The 22,876-nt window shown below is 41.0% G+C and overlaps 1 protein-coding gene across 4 annotated transcripts in view; it reads left to right on the top strand.

Annotated features, from left to right (window-relative positions):
* Positions 1–3,923: 3,923 nt before the first annotated feature.
* HS3ST5 (heparan sulfate-glucosamine 3-sulfotransferase 5) overlaps positions 3,924–22,876 on the top strand; it is a 264,767-nt gene continuing 245,814 nt past the window's right edge. Inside the window, exon 1 of one of the 4 annotated variants that reach the window (XM_037894662.2) lies at positions 3,924–4,519. The gene's annotated coding sequence lies outside the window, so the exon portion shown is untranslated. Of the gene's footprint in view, positions 4,520–4,567; positions 4,708–22,876 lie in introns of those variants that run through there. The other 3 variants (XM_037894663.2, XM_043542826.1, XM_043542828.1) reach the window with 3 other exon arrangements.

The raw sequence follows: 22,876 nt of genomic DNA, 5'->3' as shown, positions 1-22,876 counted from the left end.
GGCAGTGGGAGACACACCTAAACCCCTCAGGACAAGGGTGACAGGATTAAGGCAACTCGCTTAGCCTCATTTGCATCGAAGATGGGACGTGGAGGCATCTCCTTTAGCATACAGAATGGAGAACAGAGATTCCAAGCCAAGAACCGCACTGAACTCTGGGACCAGAAAAGCAGGGAAGCACTACTTGATGGGGGAATCTCTGCTCAAGATGTTAATGAACTCACATCTGCACACACCCAGCTCCATAGTTATCAGACCAATTCTAGTAAAATATCCTTTATTGGTATCCAAAATACTGAAGCTGCCTAATTGCATTGTGAGCTCCCTCGAAGGAACACTGCCCATAGGCAGGAATAATCAGTTCCTATTGTCTAGCCTGAACAAAACAACTTTGGTATACTCCCTTGAGCCATCAGTTTACCCATAAACAAATCTAGTGTCCTCCCTTGAACCATTGTTGTTTCCCTACAAAAAGCCCTTACCCACGCTCAAGTAAGTGTTCTGATGCCTGGATCCAAAATCTGCATCAGTTCTATTGGGACTTCATCTTCTCCTGACTGATCATTCTCAGGGCTCTGCCTGTCTCCAGCACTCCGGACCCTCAGCTACCACCATCACCTGGGAACCCCGACTGGTTCAAGCTTCACAGAGTGGTAAGAATCCAACTCTCTCTTTCTCTCTAGGTATAACTTTCTAATCCTGACTTGTGTGATCAGGTAGTTTTCTAAACCTGAGTTTTGTAATCAAATTTAAGCTAGATTTAATATTGTAACTCTTTTTTGTTTCTCTCCTTTTATGGTTATTACCTGGCAATAAATAAGTTTTAGGGTTAAGCCGGTTGCTTCCCTCCCTCCCTTTCTCTTATGTTTTTGGCTTCCCCATTTGCTCTGCAGCAATGCTCCTGTTACCTGTACCGCCCAAAAATCCTATGGGGTTTGCTCATCAAGTGGGTTACGACCAGAACAATTGTAACGTGAAAGTGGGGATCAGGACGTGCTGAACCTGTGGCATAGGAGGGTGGCAGCTTGGAGGTGCTGCTCAACGCAGCCTGCTCAGGCATACTCTATTCTGGTGCAGTCCCATGGCATATGAGGGTGTCAGCTGGGAAGTGCTATTTGACCCAGCCTGCTGAGTGCAAGGGCATATAAGGGTGACAGCTTGGGAGTGCCGGTCTGCTCAGACATGCTCTGTTAGAGTGAGAGTGTGTGTGTGTGTGTGTGTGTGTTCGTTTGATTCTGAGGCTGGAGGAACCCAGCCCTGGGGAACCTAGGTCCTGCAGGATAGCTCCATTGGGAGGGAACTTGCAGAAGGGAGAAGTAGAGCTCCGTATGAAAACACACGTGACACAAGCAGTACATTGATAGAATTACAGATTTCCCCCCCCCCCCCCCGGAAGAATAACCCTAATAAGTGTGTACCCCCAAAGTAATGGGCAAATCTGGTAACGCTCTCCTGTGATCAATGTTCTTCCTCATATTTCTTTTCTCATGTTTTACTTAAATGCAATCCTGAGGGCCATGTAAGGGAAGAAGACTATTCACACATCTGTAGCACCCACCGAGCAGTGGCAGGGGTTTGGCAGCACATGGCTACACCTGAGAAAAGTGCCTCTCTTAGGATTTGATCAAATATTCCAGTCTGCAGTCAGAAAAGACTCCACATGTCTCCACTGAGAGGGATGGAATCTGCCCCTTAGAATACAGACCTTCTAAGATGACATGACAACCATGTTTGGATGGAGACATAATTATCTCAAGTGACTGCTCCTATAACACAAAGCAAACTAAACAAAATAAAGGAAGCTTATAGTGTTTCCATATTTGCTTTTAAAAGACATAACTTCCACCGGTATCCCTATCAATGATTTTTCCTTAAGTCCAGACACTAATTTGTTACTGTTGTGATGAGTGCTGCACTTCTACTACTGATTATTCTTATTTATTCAGGGGGAAAAAAATCTTTGAAGTATATGCATAATATTCTATGTGTGCCATATAAAGGATATGGAACAAAAAAGAAAGGTAGTGAGGGGAAAAATAGATGTTCTATTTGCATATTTTAATTAGCAAAACGTTTTCTACCACACTGGGCTTCATTTCATTTCTGTGTATAAACAGAACTACAAATAAAACTGATAACATAAATATACGTTTTAGTGCTGAATATTAAATTAGTTAAAAGGTTTGATGTAAAGTATGAATTTTTCATATACTATCATTCACCTTTGTTGAATATATTATCATATCGGACAAGCAATATTTTTAATCCCTGGGAAACAGTGCAAACTCCTAGCATCATTTGTCCAATAAAAATACACTGTACTCCTTCCTTATTGCTTGTATTGTTAAAGGCTTCTCTTAATCTGTTATGAGTGGATTTTGGTAAAAAAGAAAAGAAAATGACGTCTTTAAAATATAAGAATTTGATTGTGTGCTATTGTTGCCTGCTAACAATGAGCTAAAGAGATTAATGGATCATAGATTTGGCAAACAGCCACATTTCCTCCTGCTCAATACACTTAACAACATAATTTTGTTTAACTTTTATCATTGAAGGAGTTGTTGGTAAATAGAAGTTGGATTTTTATACAGGTTTTTTCCCCCAGAAATACTGCAGCTTTTTCAGTCATTCATGGTGAACATTTGAGTCCCATAGTTTGATGGGTGAGGAATGAAAAATAGCAGGCTCCTGATTCGCTTGTGCCCAGCGCCTTGTGTAGTCTTCCACTTTGGTGTAAAGTGGATATAAATTATTATAAATCTGAATGGTAGCAGGCTCTTTTGTTGTTCGTCTATCATTCTTCATACTCTGGGACTTATGTCACTATGAATAGCAAATATATATGCATTGTAGCAGATTGGTAGCATTTTACACCCACTTTGTACTGGTGCAAATAACTATACAAGTAAAGGCCCAAGAAAAATCAGGCCCTCAGTTGGTATTTTCTGCTATTTGAGATGCTTTGGTCCCAATCCTTTTCTCAGTGGAGTGATTGGCCACCAGCCTGCTCACATATGTATGGACCAGTTCATACCTTCATGAGACCACTTTCCAACTTCTCATTTGCAATTATCCAGTTTACCCTAGTTCCCTTCACCTTCCCTCAATGACGAAAAACCAAAAGGTATACCTTCAGAGACAACAGTTGAAACTCCTAAATGCTGTAGTAGTTAAAAAAAAAAAAAAAAAAAAAGCTCAGTACTTCAATCCCAAACTCGCATTCAAAAGCCCCCCCCCCCCCCCCCCGCCCCTTCCCAATCTCAAGGGTAGGACACTTTTAGAGCAGATCATCTGGAGAAAACTCCAGTTAGACAAGGTATAGCTGCCTCTCTTCAGCCTGGTATGCCCGCTGGGGAACACTAGTGAGACTCCATAATAGGACCGGCAGCAGCAGTCGAGCTTAAAATGCAAATCAACAAGGAAACAACTTGACGGTGGCTATTTTTCCCTCTCCTGCGAACGGGGGTGTCTGGGGTTTTAAACCATTCCCCCTAGCCTGGGGAAAATATTTTAATGTGGCAGGAAGTAAACCATGGCACCTAACTCCTGAGCCCATCATTCCGTTTTGGGAAGAAGGTGAGCTGAGGGTGGGCGGTGCAGGCATCAAATCAGGTATGGCAAAGCTGCCTCGGCGATGCTGCTGCTTCCTTACGCTGCAGTGGAAATATCCGGCAACAGTTCAGAGAAGCAAGCAGCAGCGCCCCGGCCGCTCCTTCCCCGCCTGCCGAGCCGCGCTCCCCTCCCCGCTCGGGTCCCCTAGGGCATGCACGCCCCCTCCCCGGGGTGCCCAGTGCGTGGCTGAGCCAGGCCCGGGCCCCTCGGAGCAGTGGCCCGGGGGGCGCCCGTGTGTCTGCGCGGGGGCCACCCGCGCTGCGCTTCCCAGCCTGCGCGGCTGTGACCTCCGGGGGGCGGGGGCTGCTCCGTGCGCCGGGCCCGGAGACTCATCCACAGACGGCGGCAGCTGCGGGGCGCCCCTCACTGGCCGGGGGGAGGGGGGCGCTGCGGGAGCGCCGCCGTGTCTCCCTCACAGCCACGGAGGCTGGACCTCCTCTGCCACGCCGGCCTCCCGCGGCAGCCGGGGAAGGCAGGGGAGTGGGGCTCTTCTGTGGGAGACCGCTCCGCGCTCGCAGCCGGGGGAGCGAGAGAGAGAGTTTGTGTGTGTGAGACTGGGGGCTGCATCTCCTGCTGCTGCTGCTGCCGCCGCTCCCGGGCACAGGGGACGGGCAGTGCAGGGACCGGGGCTGCCGCCGCCGCTGTGCCCGCGCCGCGGGCGCGCGCCCTGCTGCACCTGGCCCCAGCCTCTCTGGGGTGTGCAGAAAACGCGTCCTGAACTCCGCGACTCTCCCCCCCCCCCTCCCCCGCCCCCGCCCCCGCCCCGTCTCCAGCAGTGCGTGTGAGTCTCTCCCTCCCACACGCCGCAGATCCACTGGCTCCTGGGGTCTCCCGCGCGGGGCTGAGCCCGGGCTGCTGAACGGCGAAAGCCGACCCGCTGCCCCCCGCCGGCTTTTCAGGATGCCCGGTAAGTGGTGGCGACGAGCGGGAAGCCTGCCCCTGCCAGCATCTGCTGGGCTAGCGCTCGCGGTGCCCGGTCTTACCGCACGCGCGGCCAGGCGGGGGGCGAGAGGAAGCGGCTGATGTGATGCTAAGGTGAAGCTTTAGAGAAGGACTTTTCCGCGGCTGGGCTGGATCTCTCGGACATCGCGCCGGGTACCGCAGGAGGGTTCTCCTGTGTACTGCTGGGGCTCCTGCTGTGTGGGGGTTGTGCATGTCTTTGGGGACACTTTGGGGGTGCTGTGGGCGTGCTACCTGCCGCACCACAGTGCGTGCAGTGTGGGGGCTTCCCTGTCTTGTTCTGGGTACAGTGGGGGCATTGTGAGAGTTGGCCGGGGTGCAGTTTTTTGGAGGGGTTGGTTCTCTGCATTGCTCTGGTACAGTTGTAGGGGGTCTGCGTTGCTGCAGACTGTGTGCCTTGCTCTGGGTACAGTTGTGGGATTGGTTCCGTGCACTGCTGAACGGTTTCTGTGCATTGCTCTGCTGGGTACCATTGGTTCTGTGCCTTACTGGGGATAAGGCTGGAGCTGGGCACGGGGATCTGTATTGCCGAGGGCAGGTTGGAGTTGCTGTAAGGAATTAGCCCATATCTGGCTGCCAGAGGCTTGTGGTTTATACTGTTACTGTTAGAGTGACCCCTATATTAATAGCGATGCGATTCAGAGCTGTAGAAGCGGAGTGAGAGGGTCTGTTCTCCCGCCAGCCAGTGTAACCTGCGGTGGGAGAGGCTCCGCTCCTGGGGTAGGTGGCATCGCGCCTCCTGTCGCCTGGGTCCCAGCGTGGGTCTTCCCCACTCCCACCACAGGCAATTCAGCCCTTACCCAAGGAAGCCGCCTATGGAGTTCATCAACTACTATCCCTTCTTCCTGCCAGCCCATATCTCTCCATTATGTGCTTCGTAGCGGGTTCTGGCTGCAAAATATTGTTCCCGTAAGGGAGCTTTAATAATTGCAAAATGGTTGATATCAAATTAGTGCCTGGCTGCACCCAACTAGAGGTTTGTGCCTGGTGACTCCTCTCAGCTCGCTGGTACCTCCGGCTGTCAGATGTCAGACTCTCTAGAGCAACGGGGCTGTTTATTCCTTCCCACGAGTCAGGCAAAGCAGTGGGAAACAGATAAAGCTGGTGATTGCTGGAGACTTTTAAATAGATTTTTGCTACACGATTTCAATATTTCTCCTGGTTTTAGAAGCAGCACCATGAGGAGCATATCTTGTCTCCGTTTATTTGAAATACTGGGTCTGATCTTGCTCCCATTCAAGTCAATGGCAAAACTCCCATTGACTTCAGTGAAAGAAGGGTAGGGCTCGTGCTGAATACTGTTCAAAGGAAAAGAATGAGAGAGCAGGCTGAAAGAGGTACAGTAGCAGAGATTAGTGAAAGAAGTTCATTCTAAGAAGATAAGAATAGCTGTTACCAAAGGGATGTTTAGCTGCATTGTGTCAGAATTATCTTGTAGATTTCCATTCGGACATAGTGAAGAAAAATCTAAATGATTGTCTTCTCTTCAAATGTTTGCTAACAAAAGGGAGACTGAGTCACTTTATACACAGACTTCCACAAAATATCCAGGGGGTCAGAATGTTCTGGTTTTTTTCCCCTAGTGCTCTACTTTCCCCTTCCCCTGCCCCTCCCCTACTATAAAGTTGTTAACCAAATAGGGGCCTGATCCAAAGCCCACTTAGCTCAGTGCAAAGTCTCCCATTGACTTCAATAGCCTATGGATCAGACCCTAAGAGTAAGCAGTGGGAACAGGAGATTAACAAGAGAAATGTAATATCCACAAGGAAAGGTGTTGCATAATATTCAGTTCTTGAACAGTTCCCCCTTCCCCTTGGGGAAACGTAGTACATGTTGTATACTTTTTATTTCTTCTTCCATTTTTAAGAACTCCTGAACAACATATACACAAACAAGAATGCATCTTAATCATTAAAATGAACATTATATAGATTACAAAGCATATTTTATGCAAAAAAGTAGTAGATGGAAGTTTTAGTTCATAGAATGTTGTCTGCATAGTGGAGTATCAGGGTTAGAAGCAGTTCAATATAGTAATGGGACCCCAAATCTTTAATAAACCTTTAAGAAAAAAACCCTCTCATTTGCATATCCTGACCACTTTTTAATCCTCTTCACCTACTCTAAAATGATAGAATGTTATTTGTACTTTATAGATATATTTGTCAATTCTCATCATTCTCAAAAGAATAATTTGTGGAAGCTCTATATATAGTGATCTTATTAACTTTTCTACAAAATGTTAAAAAGAACTCCAAAACACTTAATATCCTTATACAAATATCTAACAACTGTCAGGGTCATTGCCAGTAATCCAAGATGCCTACAGATATTTAATTGTTAGAAATAGGATGCTTCATAGCAAAGAATAACCTTTCCGTATTTTCTTGTAGTTACCCTTTTAATAAAAAAGTCAAGTTCATATATGCTGTATATACAATTCAAGGTACTGGACCTAGCAATCAGCTTTTTTCTATGCTTCCAGCAGAATTGCTATTAAATTGAATGTGTCCATAATATTTATTTATGGACAGATGTTCCTATTAGAGCTGGGGGTGGGGGGTGGGGAGCAGGGCTTTAACGTAGATAAATGATTTTCTTTTTGTCACTTTCTCTTTTCTCTTACAACCTTCACATTATGGGGGGGAGGCTCAGACTTAAATGTTAGACTGCAGTTTTTATCCCTAACTTTACTGTAATATCCTGAATTTAAATTGTTTTAAATCAGGTACTATATATTTGGGGCTCAGTTAGACAGAATTTTGTTGAGGTTTTTCTTGTCTTATCTGGTAGTTACTGACAGTCATTGCAATAAGTTATTTTTACTATTTTACTTTTCATTTAGATAATGAATATTTTTCCATATTAAAAACTCTGGCCTGATTCTCTCTCTCTCTCTCCCCCCTCTCCCCCCCCCCCCAAGCTGCTAAGCAACTGTAGGTCCTGTTGATTTCATCTGGAGTTGTGGATATTCCACAACTCTGAAAACAAGGATATGTATTTGCATAAATCTTAGCATAACCCCTGGTAGGCCATCAGCTATGCTGTGTTGTACACCTTTTTAGATTTTGTCCCAATGACTGCTCACATGTACATTAAGAAATCCAAGTGATACTTCAAACATTTGTGTATGGTTTCTGAAATTAGAAAGGTGTATACTCGTTGGTATTTTAGGTTTATCCATAAATGAAGTGTGTATGTGATTTTTGGGGGGGCAGGGGTTCCTAGATCAGAGGTTGTAGGGAGTGGGAAAGGAAATTAGCAAGTGAAGAATCTACATTTGAACCTCCTTTAGTCACTTTTAACCTTCTTGTCAGTATAATCTGCTGAGAAAAAAGTGTTGCTTGATCCAGATATCACTCTTGTCTAAATTTTTCATTTAGGCTTCTGAAAATGTACTATAAAGTATGTTCCTTTGAAACATATTTATAAAGTCTTGTAATCTTCCAGTTTGTTTATCATATGACTGATACTGACAGATTACTGAGCTCATATAATTAGATTGTAAACATTCTTACCAGGATTCCAGCAAAAAGACCCTTGACTTTCTTCTGACTTCTTGTCATGTTTATATTTTAAAATCAATTGTATGGTGTCATATCTTAATTTGTAGAGCAAATTCTTAGAAATTGAAGAATATCGTTCTTAACTCATAACCCATCAATTTAAGAACAAAAACATTCATGTAGCTCAAATCCATCAAAATATTGTATTCAGGTTATGCATTCTACGTATGGAATATGACATGTAAAACAGATGGTATGTAAAATTATGCATACCATGGCTGGAGAACCACAATATCTAAATTCAGTGCAACAGAACAAGGAAGGACTGTCATATATAACTTGATGTTTTAGTGGCTTGTGTGTACTGGCTTAGCTTTTATTACTGGTTTAATTCATGAATTTTGTTTTCCTTTGTTTTAATCATGACTTTCTAGAGAAAACAATCTCCCTTAGAAATGCATGAGTTTACCACACAATAGAGTCTAGTGGCTAAATAACATGAAAACATACATCAAGGGAAACACTGTTATATCAACTTTGGTCCAAAATGTAAATTATGTAAAGGCAAGCTTTCACAAAATCCAAGATTAATAGAAACACTCTACTGTATTTAAAAAACAACAACAACATTTTTTTAACCAAATAAACTGCCCCTGCAATATTGCAATGCAGATAATGTTTACTTGGAATTTTGTTACTCGTCCATACTTTGTTAGGTAAACAGTATCTGGCAATGGATGACTTTAATGAAGTCATTTTGGTCTGTGTAAATACTGTGCTAGTACCAAATCCTAGCTTTCTTTCTCAGGCATTGGGAGTTTTGCTTCAGTAAAGACTGCAGGATTTGGCGCTGAATCAAGAGTTTGTAACTATGCAAAGTAGTGCACATTTTAAAATCAAATAAAATGGTTATAGCAGAAGGACTCACGTTCAGGAAAACACTAAGCCCATACATATCTTTAAGCATGTACTTAAATCCCATTGAAGTCTTTGGAACTTAGGCATGTGCTTAATAGCTTTGCTGGATAGCGATGTTTTCCTGAAGCAGGGCCACAAATATTGACAGTGGTTGGGCTATACTATGTAATGACTGCTTGACAAATTTTATTAACTTTTTTTGGGGGGGGTGGGGTGGGGTGGGAAGCACCTTAAAAATTCTACTTTATTTTTTTAAGTTGTAAATCTTTTTTTAAAATGTTCAAATGCATTTTTAATTACATAAAAACCATATAGTGATTCTGTAGGACTGAGACATCTTATGCTCAGACCCAAGTGAATTTTCAAAGATGAAGTATGAAAGAACAAACTTTATAATTAAAGTAACACAAGATGAACTCTAGTAATACTAACAGACACCAATATAACATAATACAAAACAAGCTTGTCTAAAGCTTATAAGGTTCAGCTGTTATTGAATAGGTAAATTAAGGAAAGTTGTGACACTTAAACTATTTAATAACCCAGAGAACCTTTAAGATATTTGAGGTGACACACTATGCTTCACATTGCAAAAACGGATAATGTTATCTCACTGGTACCTGTGGTCATGATGCATGTTGATGCTAGCAATGGGATGCTTCTTGAGAAGATCTGACTTTCTATGCAGAGGGATTAAGATAACATGTCTGTCGTGGTGTGGTATATAACACTCATGTCCAATCCATTTCTTTTCTGCATGACATCAAGTTTATCCATTCAAGTTGCTGTACTAGTATCTTGTATTATTATGTCTTGAATAATTTTGACTGTGTGCATTTGTTGGAGTCTCCAAAGGACTATCATAAATAAAACTGTTTGTCTTCATTATAGTAGAGACATTTGGAGACTACCAAGGGATAACTGTAAAAGCAGCAAAGAGTCCTGTGGCACCTTATAGACTAACAGACGTATTGGAGCATAAGCTTTCGTGAGTGAATACCCACTTCGTCAGATGCATGTGCAAGGGATAACTGGATATTACATTTAGGCAAACTTATTTAAAAAAGAAAACTAAATACCAGAAATGATTGGTAAAAGGTCTTTATGACTCAATTTATAAACAAAGGGTATATACTCTTGTTTTGAAAAGTCATAAAGGTAATGCCAATACTGGTTTAATCCTGCACAGAAATAACTGTGACATGAGTTGAAGAATAGGGGTTTGTCCTCCAAAGCAGGTGCTTAAACTTGCTCAGCAGGTATATAAGCTTTCTGCACAAGCTGGACCACAATGCCACCCACTCCACTAACTAGATTTGCTACTATGATGATACCTTAAAAAGTGACATGTCTGACAAGTACAGTGGGCTTATCTTCATGGCAATAGGCTTGTACAGCATCCTGGGTCTTGTGCAAATGGGAAGCTTTTGTTTTTTTGGTCTTACGGCTATTATGTTATACATAATAAATAAAAACAGACACCACAGAATTTGTTTAAATAAACAAACCTAAACCATTTACCAGTATTTTTTCACTTGAGACAGATACTGTTTTAATAGAAGTTTACTTAGTTTACAGAACAGGCCACTTTAGTCTACTCTCTTACTCCTGCTTCTGAGAACTAAATTTACAACAGATTTGGGATTGACTGACAAAGGAAAGACAAGCAAAAATGTATCTCTTCAGACAGAGATAAAGTTTGTACTCTTAAGCCTTGATAGGACTATTCACATGTGTAGAATTATGCATTTGCTTAAGTCTTTTCAGGATCAGGGCCTTGTTGGATAGAATTTTGCAGAAATCTCACTGCTTCATTGGATAGATAACACTTTCTGACCATGCATCCGTGACTATACTCTTTTCTTTGGAATTCACAAAACATCAGACCAATACATTGATTTTTGTTTTGTTTGTATTTATTTAACAATAAGATCCAGTCTATGTCTATACCTTGATCCTGTTGCTTCCTACATTACAACTAAGATCCATCTTTCCTCTCCATCCACACAACTAAAACTCGCGTCCTGTGTCTGAACTACTGCAACCTCCTCCTCTCTGGCTCTGACAAATCCCATCTTGTCCCAGTGAATCCATCCAAAAAATTGCAGCAAGGATCCTTTTTACTAGCTCATCACTTGACCCATGTCACCCCTCTCTTTGTGTCCCTCCATCGTCTCCTTTTTGCCATTGCATCAAACAAACTCCTTGTTTTCATTTTCAAGGCATTTTCAGAGTCTATCCCCATCCTACCTATCCTCTCTAAAACATTTAATTGACGTGTCAGCAATGCCAAACTTTATTGCCTACAGTATGTAGTAAACTTTCAAACAAGCATCTTCATTCTTTGTTCCATGCTGCCCATTATGGAGTACCCTCACAAACATGTGCAAAGCCACCTCCTTCATTCTACTTAAAATTCTCCTCTACCATGATGCCTACAACATCCTGACAATGGTTCGGCAGTTGCTTTTCTGAGACCCCCTGATTATTACCCTGGCAAGTATGACCTTACTGTTTCCTTGTGCTCCCTGAGTCTGTTTGTTCTTTCCACCAGGTGTGTCTGATTTTATGCCCAGATGATAAGATCATTCAGGAAAGAATCATGTATGTGTTTATACAGCACAATGGGGCTCTGGTTCATGATTAAATCCCCTAGACACTAATGTAATAATAACATTTAATAATGTTAATAATAACATTCACAGTACAGTCTAGAATAGAGAGAAAGGCATGATGAAATGGTTACCTTAAATATCTATATATACATTTCTGAACTAATTATTTTTCAGTTGTGTTGAATGTCTACCACACAGAAGTGATGGTGAAATCCTGCCCCCCTTAAGTCAATGAGAATTTAGCCACTAACATTAATGGAGCCAGGATTTCATACTCCTTTAGGAGTTACGTAGAGGGTGAGAAGATTGGTGACCTAGCAAACTCAGCTTTGGAGGTAGATCTTTGCTTAGGAATCAACACTGCAGAAGGTTTGGAGAAAAGAGTGTGGGAGAAGGAAACAAAGGAGATGCTGATGCTAGAAACACTGGGAGACCGAGGTTGAGTGGCACATGATGTATGTAGGCCATAGGTAAATTCTACTGGGCCTCAAAGGTCAGACCAAAAATTTTAAAAATGATAATGATGGGAAGCCAATCGAGCTATTTAAAGAGCATTTGATGTTGTTTGACTACCAAGGAAGATAACTTTGGCTGTTACACTCTGGATTAGCACGAACGGGGTTTGGGGAAGGATTTTGATTAAGGGTTTTGGGAAGACTTGAAGTTGAATAGTTGAGATAGCAAATAAAAAGGGCATGGACAAGAGTTTTTGCTTCCAGGACAAAAGAAGGCTTCGTGGGGATTGGGAGGGGATTGGTTTTTTGTTTTGTTTTGTTAATCGTGTAGAAAAGAAGTGAAAAGGTTTAGTGATGGCCGGATATGTGGCAAGAATGAGAGGAAGGAGTCAAACATGATTCTGAGATTGTAAACCTGAGAGATGCAGAAGATTAAATGAATCTGATACTTTTTTACTAACAAGTGAACTCCCTTATACTGATGTTAATCCATGGGGCACAGTGAAACCTGAGTCAAAAGGCAAATGAATATCAATTGTCTTGTCTTTGTTTTGTTGTTGTTTGTTTTTAAAGCAACACTAAGAACAGCTAAGATTATAGTTAGGAGCTTTGCTACTACAGCATAAACAAAAAAACCTTCTGTCTATATAAAAATGAGAATAAACAGGATGAAATAAGTGTAACAGATCAATAAAACAATACAAAAATTATCTAAAATGTTTCTACTGTTAAGTAAACAACAAATCTGATGCATTGCTGGAATGAATGCTTAAAAGTAAAAAGTTAGAAGGGACAATTCAGTGGATTAAAAATCCTGATGGACACTAATTAATACAGATTATATTTTTAAAGGTGTTTTGGTTTTTTTTGTATCAAAATCTAAAATGGTTTCTGCTTTGACCCCCTTCTAAGTTCCCTGTCACTAGTAGGGATCTGCTGAATGTCAGACAGGAAAAACAATGAAGATAAAAGAAGATATGATAGCACAATAAATTTACTATAAATGTTTCCTGAAGGTAAAACAAAACAGCAGGGCTCAGTGATTGACTGGAAGGCAATTGACTGGATCGAGTGGATCCTTTCTTTGGCAAGATTTCAGAAATGGAATTTATAGGGAATCATTGCCAGGCATTCTCATCTATGTGCTGCTATATAATTATAAAGCATAGTATAAAATGGGGTGGTAAACATTTTGTACCACTTAATTTCATATTCATGCCTGTAGCAAAAGGATTGATATCCAGTGCAAAATCAGATTTGTAATTAATACTCTACATTTCCATCTATCCAGACAATAAACATGCTTTTATTTATACTCTAGGCGGAAGCATCCAGTCCAGAATTATGATTCAAAATCTAATTTCAAAGCAAATATTAAAATACCTGCTTTTGTGAACTTTTCAAATTATTCTGAAAGAAAAAAGTCTTTGTGGCTTTCAAATATTGCAAAGACTTTACACATAGGCAGAAGAGACTTTGAGTGAAATCCTGCCTCATTGAAGTCAGTGGCAAAACTCCCATTGGCTTCAGTGGGGCCAGATAACTGTTGTAATAAACTGTACATAGCAGGTGACATCACTAGCCCACATTTAAAAACTATTAATTATGCTACTTCTTCTCCAAGGGAGGAATTCACTCACTGGCATGAAGTGCAACTGTCCAGGCTCCATGTGGGTGGAATGCAGAGTGCTTGGGCAGATGAAATCTGCTCTACCTCCAAGTCTGGATCAGAATGTGGGGCTGCTGTTTAAACTGAAACAGCTGCTATTCCAGCCCCGTCTCCATAACCACTGCATAGTTGTTCGGGCACTAGATCCATGTACATATCACTCAGCAGCTCCTTCCCTTCCTTTCTTCAGTCTGCATTATTGTCTTCCCTGCTTGCTGCTTTGATGCCAGTACAGAGACCCATTATATAGGTGTGTCTGCACTCTTCCTGCTATCCACTTGCACAGCTTGGTACAGAGGGACAGAAAAAGGTGAATTTCATCCTTTTATTGATGAGTCAAGTAGGACTGAACAAAAAATGGTATCTTTGAAAAAATTCAAGACAACATTGCATTGAATTTTGTTTTCTGGTGAAACAAAGCAAAACTTAAAAAATAAATTGTTTTCATTTCCCCCTTTTATTTTCTGTACCCCCTTTTCTAAACTGGGAGAAAAATCCAATGAAGAAAAAATGGAATATTTTTGTTTTTTTCATGACAAACATTTAGTTTACTTGAAAAACTGCAGTTTTGAATTAAACAAATTTTCCATATATTTTAGGTGGCTTTTTGAAATAAAAATAGTCTTTCGAAAAACTTTTAACCAGATACAATGGCATGCCTTAAAGCTGAACAGGAATTGTTGACTTAACATTTTTTGTTGGAAAGTGCTTGTTGTCAAAACCAAAACTGTTCCCTTGTTGAAAATTTTTGCCATATCCTCTTTGAGTGGTGTGTTGTTGTTGTTGCTGTTTTTTAACAAAATGTTGTTTTTGTTCAAAACAACTTTAAATTTAAAATTAATGTATAGTAAAATATATGAATGTTTAATTTTAAAGTTATGAAAACAAAATGTTACAAGTTAACCTGATCTAAATTATTTTTTTCAGATTATCAATCCGTGAACATTTGAGATAAACTTTTTGTCTCTATTCAGGATGGGAAAATTGTCATGGGATGGGGAAAATGTTTCCTGCCAAGCTCTACTAAGCACCTAGTGACAGAGCATATGAGCTCTTCCAAATTCCTTCCTGAGGTGTAATTTTATCCTAAATCTTCCTCCATAACAGAAAGGAAGAAGTGGATGCTTGGGCTCCACACAACAGCTGGGGAAAGAGGAATAACTAAATGATCCCTCTAGGTTGCTTTTTGGCTGGATATGAGTTGATTAATCCTTTCACTTGGCTCTGTTTCTGACCAACTTTCAAAGCCAGAGGTGAGTGGACTTCTTAGTGCTAAACTGGATTTAATCTATGGGAAGGCAAGATCTGACGCTAAATAGTAATTGGAAGGTAGCTTGAAGGGAGCCAGGGTAACTTACTCTTCCAGCAGTATAAAATGTAATATTTGTTCTTTGTTCTGTCCTTAGGGTGCACCAATAAGAGCTGTCTATGAACTAGACATCTTGCCTTCTGGATTCTGTTACCCAAAACCCAAAAGGCATGGTATATGCCCCACAATCCGAGCATTGGATCAATATGGAAAGTTAAGAATCGAGTTATAATAATATTCCAAATATGCTGGAAAACTGCAGCTGGCCAGTCATTGCTGGTGACTCTAGCCATTGGGGGTAAAATCCGCAAGAAAGAGGACCTGCAGGAATTGTTTTCTTATTTCAACAAATAATCATAGCTTAATCTGTGCCCTGATTCTAAGGCCTGGTCTGCAATGAAGTTTTGTACTGGTATAAATATATTGATTAGGGATGTGATTTTTTTTAAACCAATATACCAATAAAACCCATTACAGTGGATGCAGTTCTACTAGTGTAAAGGTGCTGTATACTGAAATTGCTTATTCTGCTTCTAATACAGGATTAAGTGTTACCTGTATAAGGACTTTCATAATGTTATAACTGGATCCACACACTCATTGTGGGGTAGTACTGCTATAACTATACTGCTGCCATTAAAGCAGTACAACTTTTGTGGGTAGACCAGCCCTAATTGTGTGAAACCGAACAGCATTCTGAAAATATGAGCCATTAATAGAGGATTGCTGATGAAGATATACAAAAACAGTGGTCATTTTTGCCCATGTTTCAATACCTACAGTTATGTTGCTCAGTGAATGCTACAAAGGTCAGTTTGTACTAAATGTTGAAATCCTAGGACTGTTTATTTACAAGTTCATTTTCAAGGGTTTATAAATAATTGAGATCTGTATTAAAATAAAGGGCATGAGTTCCAACATCTGTGCTCAGACAGAATGCAAACGTGTACATACATCATCTTATATGGTGAAATGTATTTTGACACACATGGCACTGAACATGTCAGGATTTTGTCTTAGTTCATACTCCTGCAAACTTTCCAGGTACATAAATCCCCACTGAGATTATTAGAAATTCAGCTTTTATAAGGTTTGCAGAATGGACTCATAATGGGAATATACATAACACTGGGCTGATAGTTTATATTACACAAAGATCTTTCAGCTCATTATGGGGAAGAAGAAAATGTGTTCAGTTATGATGTTACTATTCATGAGATCTCAATTTTGGGTATTGTTTAAAGTTAGTATCAGTGAACTTGTAGCTTCTATTAAATTCAGTATTCTTTCTCTTTGGAGTTTATCTGCAAATTCTCATGGTGAACTATTACCAGGATCTTGTAATCATCTCATTCAGACTGCCAGAAACACTCTACAAGTGAAAATGAATGACTACCTAGGATTTGGTTAATAAGAACATATACAAATGTATGAAATGTATATGAACTATAGGAATGGTTCTGCTTCCCACTCTGTCCTTGTATGCTGCTCTGGTGACTTATAAGGTCTGTAAAAAAGGTGGCAAAATGATTGGGGAGAATTCCCCTGGCACAGGCAATTTGCTGGGTTGCCCTAAGAAGCCCTTCACTGTCTATCTTCACAAACTGACATAGGGACTGGGTTCTGGGAGGGGCAGGAGTGGGGCCAAAGAGAATGCTGGGGTGGTTGCCCTTACTTAAAGCAGTCTCTTTAAGTTAGGCTGGTTTCAGCCCCTTTAGCAGGAACCTTTGCCCTACCTTCTTCTGCACTCTACTTTCTGACCATGCCACTGTTTATACACACATGGAAAGAACTAGGATAGGCCCAAGGTGCAAAATTTAGATCCGACTCTGAACTTCCCCAAATTAGGACAGGATGTGTAGCCTGGCTTTGTAGAGGGAAGGATTTGTTGGAAAATTCCATCCTTTATTCAGTACAGAGGTGTCTGGAATTTCCTCTAGTTAGTGCAGGCTGAGGTGAAGGCTGACATAAAAGCAGTTCAATCAGACCCATTCTTGTAAAACCGAGTACTGCCTGTTATAACTCCTCATGTTTGCAAAATAATGTTCAGATGCTAGACCATAGTAACATATAATACACGTTGCAAGATACTTGAGAATAATCTGAGAATGGAATTGAGTGATCAATACATTATATACCTCCATGTATAGATTTCTAATTTGTTCTATTAATTTTATATTAAATGCACTTTCTGCACAGAGTATATTTGAGTTTATTTTTAAAAGTATAAACATAAGGAAGAATTATGCTGCAAAGTTGAACTACTGTATTAATATAAATAACTATATATAAAAATAAATAATTATAAAGACAGGTTCAGAGTTCCTTTCATGTGAGGGAAGCATATTAACTAACAAGTCACACGATTGGAGTGTGTGTGGCGGGGGGAGAATCTTATTCCTACTCTGGAATCGTGCATGCCTCTGGTGTCTGCCCCATCATCCTTTTCCCCTGTTCCTGACTGTTTCGTAAATTTTATTAGGTTTATTAGTATCTTTTGATGCCATGAGTCCACTCCAGAGCATGCTATCCAGAAGTACAAGGAAGTTGCTCAGCCACTGTAAACTTATGGCCAGCCTCAAATCTGGTGGTTGCTGCACAATTCACACATACTGGGATAGTGAGTGTTCTCCCCATGGTTTACAAGGCTTCCATCACAGACTGCAGTCTCGGATGGTCTCAACTTCCTATCTGGTCAAGACTTAGCCATATGCAGACTATATCTTTAATAGGTCTCCAGAGTTATGTCATAGTGCTGCAAAACTCTCTGCAGCTTGTCTTGATTTTAAAACATTGTCCACTGTGATGTAACTGTGCACACCAATTAAATCATAGAAATGTAGAGATAGAATGGACTTCAAAGTCATCAAGTCCAGCCCCTGCCCTGAGGCAGGACCAAGTAAACCAAGACCATCCCAACAGGCATTTGTCCAACCTATTCTTGAAAACTTCCAATGATGGAGATTCCACAACTATCTTTGGAAGCCTATTCCAGACCTTAGCTATCCTTATAGTTAAAAAGTTTTCCCCAATAACTAACCTAAATCTCCCTTGCTGCAAATTTAAACCCAATACTACTTGTCCTACATTCAGTAGATGTGGAGAACAGTTGATCACAGTTCTCTTTACAGCAGCTCTTAACATATTTGAGGACTATTATCGGGTTCCTCCTCACTCTCTTCTTTTCTCAAGACTAAACATGCCTCCTTTTTAACCTCTCTTAATTAAATCAGGTTTTCTAAACCTTATCACTTCTGTTGCTCTTCTCTGGACTCTTTCCAATTTGTTCACATCTTTCCTAAAGTGCGGCACCCAGACTTGGACACACTACTCTAGCTGAAGCCTCTCCAGTGCCAAGTAGATCAGGGCAGTTACATCCCGTGTCTTACATACGACACTTCTGTACATACACCCCGGACTATTTTTTTTGCAACTGCATTACAGTGACTTGGCTTCAATTTGTGATGCCCTATAAGCCTCAGATCCTTTACAGCAGTGCTACTACCTAGTCAGGTTTCAGAGTAACAGCCGTGTTAGTCTGTATTTGCAAAAAGAAAGGGAGTACTTGTGGCACCTTAGAGACTAACCAATTTATTTGAGCATAAGCTTTCATTGCATCCAATGAAGTGAGCTGTAGCTCACGAAAGCTTATGCTCAAATAAATTGGTTAGTCTCTAAGGTGCCACAAGTACTCCTTTTCTTTTTACTACCTAGTCAGTTATTCCCCATTTTGTAGCTATACATTTGATTTTTTTTTCCTTTCTAAGTGAAATACATTGCACTTATCATGCAGATGAAATTCAATAACTCTCTAACTTGTCCAGGTCATTTTGAATTATAATCTTGTCCTTCCAAAGTGCTTGCAAACCCTTCCAGCTTGATGTCATCCACAGATTTTTATAAGCCTACCATCCACTCCATTATCCAAATCACTAATGAAAATGTTGAATAATACTGAACACAGGACTGACCCCTGCAGGACCCCATTAGATATGCCCTCCAGTTTGACAGCAAACCATTGACAACTGTGCTCTGAGCATGGGTTTTTTTCAACCAGTTGAGCATTCTTTTTATGTTAATGTCATGGCCACTGTTTCATATTCCTCTCTCTACTGCTTTCCATGTGCAGTAGGCCTGACAGTGACCTTAGTTAACTAACCTTGTGGCTTCTGCTGTAGCATCTATTATCCAAGTTCTAAAATAATCTGGGAACAACTTTGCAAAATTGCTTCAGCCTGCATATTTCAAATGTGTAGTAGGAATCTTGGGCATCAGTGGCACCTTGGTGTCCCTGTAGCACAGTTTCTCCTGAAGACTGAAATGTTTAGTCTAGCTCAAATCAGAGGTATCTGGATTAAATTTAATGGACCTGTGGTATACAGGAGATCAGACTAGATGGTTTCTTTTAGCCTTCAACTTTATGAAACTATGGAGTGTTGAAAAGTGGTAGCATTAATCCTTTCCATCTACTTATCTCTATGCTCCACATTATCAATGTCCACTTCAATATGTTGCCTTCTTATTCTACTAGTATTTTAGTCTGTGGGCCCCTGGGGTCAGGTAAAATATTACAGTAAAGCTAAATTTATTCCCTGATATTCTGGACAATCACCTGTATTTTAAAGTGGTGCATCCTCATAAAGCCAAATTTTAGAAACAAGACCCCTAATTTTGCACCCACGATCTTGGGTTCAGTCACAGTTGTGTTTATAACTTAAGTCTGCACTTAACTGTAAAATCTAGGGGCCAGATCCTTTCAAATGATGGGAAAATGGCATAGCTCCATTGACTTAAATGCACGTATGCTGATTTCTACCAACTACAGATCTGGCCAGTGGATAACAAACTATCTGACTTTTGAGCTCAGTCTGCTAGTTAGAAGTGCTAACTGTGACTTCCTTTGACACCTTAAGTGTTCCTTTAACTGGACTTACATTTGACTGCTGACCCAGTATCCTAGGGTGTTTGAAAGCCATTATAGAAAATGTCCCACTTCAGACTGTAAGGGGGAAAAAGTGAAAGGTGCAGACCCATATTCCCACACAATGGTACTTCCTCATTTGTTCACATGTATTCAGGAAGGAAGCAAGGTTACCTCCCTCTAGCACTAGGGAAATAGAATATTCTCACTACCCTTTGCATAATACCCACAGGCACAGCTGCTTCAGTTGCAGCTTTTGTTGCTTCTCCTGCTGCTTTAGTTTGCTGATTATGATGCTTGTGCTGCCACTGCTCTTCATGCTCCACTCCCTGCTTTGGCTGCTTCTCATACTTCAGCTTCTTCCATTCCAGAATTCAGTGTGTTACTGGGTGGCCTGACCTGAAATGTCTGTCTCCTCCTCAGGGCCCTCTGCCTTGTCATCTAATTTGATGTTGTCTTTATCCTCTGATTCTCTCCAACCTACAGATTGCAGTGGGCACCCAGCCATGGAATGGAACCAGCTTCTGGGCACAGAATATACCCCACTGCTTCTGGGCATGGATTGCAACCCATTAGCCATCTGTTTGCCTGATCGTTATGAATAAAGGCTGCCCTGAACTAGTCCTTAGCGAGGCCTTTAACATCCTTACCTATGTCTTCACACAGCCTTACTAACAGAGCTTTTCTGAACTCCCTGCAGTTAATGGGCACCGTGCCACTCTGAATTTAACCTTCCTTATCTTGAAACTAGACTTTGAAAGGAACTAAACAGTTCTCTCCGTTCATTGAACACCTTCTGGTTCAGTCTAACTGCTCTTTTTGTATGTGTGTCAGGGAGCAGGGTGTATGTGGGGAATACATTCTCTAGTCCACCAGCTGCCACTAAGTTTATCACTTCTCTCTTGGGCACCACAAATCCATGCCAGTTCAGCATTCACCCTATTGAGACAGCCTGACATGTTTCATCATGTGGTGCAAAACGCTTTTGCATCACTTGAACTTAAAATGAAGATATTGGCATAGGTTGATGGTGCTCTGATACAGGCAAAGAGCACTACAATACAGTCATAGGGTGAAATCCTGCACTATGCTATGTGTGAATACTGCAGGGTGAAGAAACCTCTTCTTCTCTCTCTCCCATGTAAGCAGAAGGTAAGGGTCTCTGCATAGCATGCTAGTAAGCAGTAGGAAGAGGGCCTATCTCCAGCACTCCCATCACACTGTAGAAGAGGCATAGTCTACTAACTAGGGTGTGTATCCAGACCTTTAACCAGCTAACACGTGCTACTGCTGCTCCTGTTAACATCACTGCTCCTTTTAAAATAAGCAGCCAAGTGTTCCTGGCAGTATTTTCTCCTAGCCAACTGTGAGCTAGTCATTCCTGCGGCCGCAGAATGGCTTTTGTGCTAGATGCATGTTGGATAACCCTCTGACTCCACTCTTTGAGTAGAATAATGGCAGGATGTTGTCATTAGAATTTATTTTATTGTACAATCTTAGATTGTCAGCTCTATGGACCAGGGACTTTTTTTGTTCTTGTACAGTGCATGGCACAATCGGGCCCTGATCTATGATGGGGGTGGGGAAGGCTTCCAAGTGCTATCCCAGTACAAAAAATAAATGATTATTTTACATTAGTTGCAGGCCAAAATATTAGTGGAAACCTGATGATAATTCATTTCCTATACATTTGTTTGATTTGAATGAATGTATTAAAAGGTTTTGTTAATGCCCACAAATGTTTTCCTAAAAGATAAGTAAAGATGTATTTATTAGACTTAGTTTCTTTTGAAATCACATCCAGACCACTGTTTCCAGAGGTCAGGTCATTCATGTGGGAATCTACCTTCAGGTCCTTCATGTGGGAATCTAGACATTCTTTAAGTCTATTCTGCTTAATTAGTTGTCCATTACCTTGCCTTGAGACCCACCCTTGATGCAATAAGGATCAAAGTGACACTTAATTGGAGAGAAGGGTTCTTCATTCCTTCTGGGAGTTGCATGTGGACTATATCTCTCTTGCGGTGACTGCAAATGTCATTGTTGTTTAATAGATTCAGGCCTTGCCTTAATGAAGGACTATATTACTAGCTCTCCTCACTGTGAGTGATCCCTCTCAATTCTTTGCTTAGTCCAACCTCTCAAGGGTAAAGATAAAGCATAAGCCATGCTGCAAACTCTCTCTCCCCAGTTTCACCTGGAATTTCATAAGAAGAAAATAACAAAATTACAAGTTACTCCATGCAAAAAAATCCACCCTGTCACAAATTGGTCTGTTACAGCATACAATCACCCATCTCAAAATTAGATTAATCAGTAACTTGGTATTTGTTCCATTCATAGTGGGGAAACCCTGACTAATTAACAAAGTGAAATATTGCCCTTTTTGTGACTGAAATATGCAAATACTAATGAGATTATATAATTGTGCTGTCGATTAATTAACAACTGTTTATGTATGGTTTTTGGCATGTATTTAGAGAGATTTGCAGTGCCACTATGAGTCTGTTAGAATTCTGACTTAGTATGGTTAATTAACTCAAATCCACTCGAACCTCACATAAAATGCACTTGAGTACAAAATTTAAAACTGTTGCTTGACCGACAGAGAAGCCATTCTGACACCGTTGTTGCCTCTCTGCTAAGCAGTAGCAGATGACCAGGATGCTGTGGGTTAGCTTCCCAATTGCAAAGAAATGAGTGGCGCTGAGCCACACTGTATTCTAAGTGTAACTTATTTGTATTTACATGTGTATATCAATCCCAGAACAGAGATGGTCAAACAGCATTCATGGCAATATATTCTTTTGGGAGTCTCAGCACAACAATGCCTGGGTCACAATGAGCAACTCTGCCCTGAGAATTGACTCTAATCAGACAGAGTCAAACTCTCCTGCTACTCATGCAGCTT

This window comes from Chelonia mydas, chromosome 3 (genome assembly GCF_015237465.2).
Source record: "Chelonia mydas isolate rCheMyd1 chromosome 3, rCheMyd1.pri.v2, whole genome shotgun sequence".
Lineage (NCBI taxonomy): Eukaryota > Metazoa > Chordata > Testudines > Cheloniidae > Chelonia > Chelonia mydas.
The sequence above is the reverse complement of the archived record's forward strand: the minus strand, read 5'-3'. Positions and strand labels throughout refer to the sequence as shown.